The sequence below is a fragment of the Sapajus apella genome, unplaced genomic scaffold (genome assembly GCF_009761245.1).
Source record: "Sapajus apella isolate SASKATOON/1434 unplaced genomic scaffold, GSC_monkey_1.0 scaffold2, whole genome shotgun sequence".
In the NCBI taxonomy this organism is placed as follows: Eukaryota; Metazoa; Chordata; class Mammalia; order Primates; family Cebidae; genus Sapajus; species Sapajus apella.
In genome coordinates, this window is record NW_022436942.1 from 28,067,315 (window position 1) to 28,071,198 (window position 3,884).

The window sequence follows — 3,884 nt, forward strand, 5'->3', positions numbered from 1 at the left end:
TATTTTAGATATTGATCTTGCAATGTATTAGACTTTTTGATGCCCTTTTACTCCCATATTTTAAGAACTTTTTTTTTTGGTTTCATGAGCTGTGAAAACCCCCTTCTATAACTTGATAAAACCAGTGTGGAAGAATGAATGGTCTCTATCCTTATTGCTCCTGTGTTATGTCATTTGTGAGGCAATCAGTTATGGAAAGACCTCTTTCTTATGAGTTTTCACTTGTAACATGTCCTCAGGCAAGAACCATGCTTCCCTTAAGGCAAGAAGATAGGTTACATAAAAAGGCTGAGGATGTGGGAGAATTTGTTATTACATGGTGGAAAGGTTTTCGGGAAAAAACGTTGGGAAAACAAAGAAGCATTGAGCAGTTACAGAGATGAGAACACAGGAAAGGATAGACAAGTAAAGGGCATATGCTATGGTTAGTGACCAAGGATGACAGATTTTAGCGGCAATACTCGCTGTGAAAATGTTTTAGCATCTCTCTTGTGGATGGAGTTAGGGAATACTCAGTTGAGCCATGGTTTTAGAGCACGTCTAAGGTAGTTCTAGTCACTGGTGGATTAGGAAGTCTTTCTCTAGGAAGCAGGTTTCATCCAGATTGATTGGATGGACTCTCGGAATAGCATCTAGGATTGAGTGTTTAAGGGAGTGGGTATAGGCTGCATTACAGAGTCAAAGATCCCATAGACGTGCTTCAACTAAAGGAGACAACTGTAATTGTATCCTGAAACAGATAGCTTTATAGGTACATGACTAATATCACAGTGAATACATTTTTAGTTTCGAATTTTATAGGATGCGGATGGTATGGGTGAACAAAATGCGTGTGTTTACTCTTTACTTTAGGAGAGACTGTTAATTGAGACATATAACATGATGTTTTGACACACATGTTAATAATGAAGTGATCACTACAGTCAAGCAAATTAATGTAATCCATTATCTTGAATAGTTACGTTTCTTGTGTTTATGGTAAAAATACCAAAAATTTACCTTCTTAGTAAATATCCAGTATATCGATGTATTACTGTTGTCCTCATGCTGTACATGGTGACTATTTTATATAAAACATGAAACACTGAATAATGAGCTGTGTGATATATTTTACCTTAGACATAGCAAAGTTGCTAACCTTTCTGTGACTAGCAGTTGAAGGGTTACAGAAACTGACTGTATGTCTTATTTCATTGAAGGACTATTGGAAATGCACTCATGCAAAGAAATGAATCCCACACTTCTGTCATGTTGTAACAGATGTTGGGCCCTTGGTGAGAATTGGCTTCCTGAAGATAAAGGGAAAGATAAAGGGGAAATCTCTGAGAAAGCCAAACTGGAAAGCTCAACACAAGCTGAAGAGGGCTTTGATGTTCCTGATTGTAAAAACACTACAGTGAATGATTCCAAAGAGTCGTGTGTTGAGGAAAACGATGATAAAATTACACAAGTCTCACAATCACAAGAAAGGGAGGACTATTCTCAGCCATCATCTTCTGTAGCATATTTATAGCAGCCAAGAAGATGCGAAAGAGTTTGAAAGGGAAGAAACACAAGACAAAGAAGAAAGTATGGAATCTAGTTTGCCCCTTAATGCCATTGAACCTTGTGTGACTTGTCAAGGTCGACTAAAAATGGTTGCATTGTCCATGGCAAAACAGGACATCTTATGGCCTGCTTTACATCTGCAAAGAAGCTAAAGAGAAGGAATAAGCCCTGCCTGGTATGTAGACAACCAATTCAAATGATTGTGCTAACTTATTTCCCCTAGTTGCCCTGTGTATAAGAGAATTACATTTCTAACTAATTAACCCTAAGAATTCAGACAACATGAAATTTATTTACATATATCAAAGTGAGAAAATGCCTCAATCCATGTGGATTTCTTCTCTTTAGTATAACCTACCTACTTTGGTAGTGGAATAGTAAATACTTACTTTGAAGAAAATTTCACTTCTGTGTCTATTTTATATTTGGGTTTTAATATAATTTGAATTGAATAGCTCATCCTTTACCCCAACCCTGAATTTTAAATAATTTCTACTCTATCTTAAATGAGAGTATTGTGTGTGTGTGTGTGTGTGTGTGTGGGACATTTAAATGTAACTTATTTAATACCTTTCATGTAAAGGGAAAATGTTTGAAAGATTTGGGTTTTTTGTTGTTGTTGTTTTTTGTTTTTGAGATGGAGCCTCACTCTGTTGCCCAGGCAGGAGTGCAGTGGCACCATCTCGCAGTCTCTCCCTCTCGGGTTCAAGCCGTTCTCTTGCCTCAGCCTCCAGAGCAGCTGGGATTATAGGCATGTGCCACCACACCATCTGATTTTTTTTGTATTTTTAGTAGAGACAGGGTTTCACCATATATTTGGTGCTATGTAAGTAAAAATGTACTACTTTTCTTTTTCTTTTTCTTGATTTTACTGTAGAGACAGGGCCTCTCCATGTTGCCCAGGCTGGTCTTGAAGTCCTGGACTCAAGGGATCCTCCTGTCTTGGCCTCTTGAAGTGCTAGGTAGGATTATAGGCATGAGCCACCCCACCCGGCTGTAAAAATGTACTTTTTATTCTCCAGCCTCTTTTGTATAAACAACTGAAGTAAGAGATGGGGGTAATGATGTTACCAGTGAAAATAGCTACCATTTATCCATAAGACAGAACTTTTTAAAGCCTCCTCCTGAGTAAAATGTGGAATTGTCTTGGAAGTCTAACCTGGTATATCAGGCCCTTTTTTTTCACACAAAAGAATCCTTTTTAGGATTTAGTGGAAGCTGTTGTTTCCCTAAGTTGAAAAACAACTGTAGGACACTTTCAAGTCTCTTTCTGGGCTGGGTTACTTGGTGCCCAGCCTAGGTTTCAGACTTTTGCTTAAGGCCCGTTTCGGAAACCTGTGAATTCAGAAAGGTTAATTCAGAAATTTGATAAACAGAATTGTTCATTTAAAAACTAACTGGAAAGATTGCAAGTTTTTCCTGAACTATCCAGAAATTATGCATCATTTTCCTTCAAGAATGACAAGGTCAGAATGTGGAATTCCAAGATACCTCTTGCCTTCCTCTCTAGCTCCACGTTTGGTCAGTGGAGGCCCATGTGAGCTCAGCACGCGTACTGAGAAGCGTCAGTGTCTCTTGGGGCCGGTCTACCCTGGCCACATCACGGTGTTCATCTGCAGCTATTGCAAGGTGTTCAGACTGTGTGAATCCAAATGTCATAAAAACTTTAAAAAGAAGTGCAATTCTTGAAAGGTTAGGTGGACTAAAGCATTCTGTAAAGCAACTGGTAATAATGAGCTTACAGTGGATAATTCATTTGAGTTTGAAAAATATAGAAATGAACCTGTCAAATACTAGCAAGAACTATGGAATAAAACTACTGATGCAATGAAGACAGCTGAAAAGATCAAACAAATGCCAAACTCAATTTATAATGAACAAATTGAAGAAAAATAAAGGACTACAGAAAGTTCAGGAACTCGTCTTATCTTGACCCCTCTTGCAGGCAGAGGAAAGCAGCTGGACGCAAAGATGATTCAACAGTTACAACAGGATGCAGACATGGAAGAGGTTTCCAGAGAATCTCGTCTATAACCACTAATACATGTACATTTGAAAATCTCTTTTGGAGACTTAAAACCTCTAAATTATTGATTTATTTTTTATGTAAGGTCACTCAAATGAAAGGTGATTAAAAAAATCACATACATTGCTGTCTACAAAACATCAGATAATATGGATATTAGATTGCATCTCATTGTTAACTCTTCACTGATATTTTTATGTAAATCATGAAAATTCTGTTTGTAAATGCAGATGTGAAATGTGGACATAAAATGGTTATGCCATTTGGTTAGCGATACTAGGCAACATTTATGTAATAACTAATGATAAAA

At 37.5% G+C, this 3,884-nt stretch overlaps 2 pseudogenes; both read left to right on the top strand.

Moving 5' to 3' along the window:
• Positions 1–1,098: 1,098 nt before the first annotated feature.
• LOC116562757 lies at positions 1,099–1,822 on the top strand (annotated as a pseudogene).
• Positions 1,823–2,844: 1,022 nt separating this feature from the next.
• LOC116562781 lies at positions 2,845–3,648 on the top strand (annotated as a pseudogene).
• The last annotated feature ends 236 nt before the right edge of the window (positions 3,649–3,884 follow it).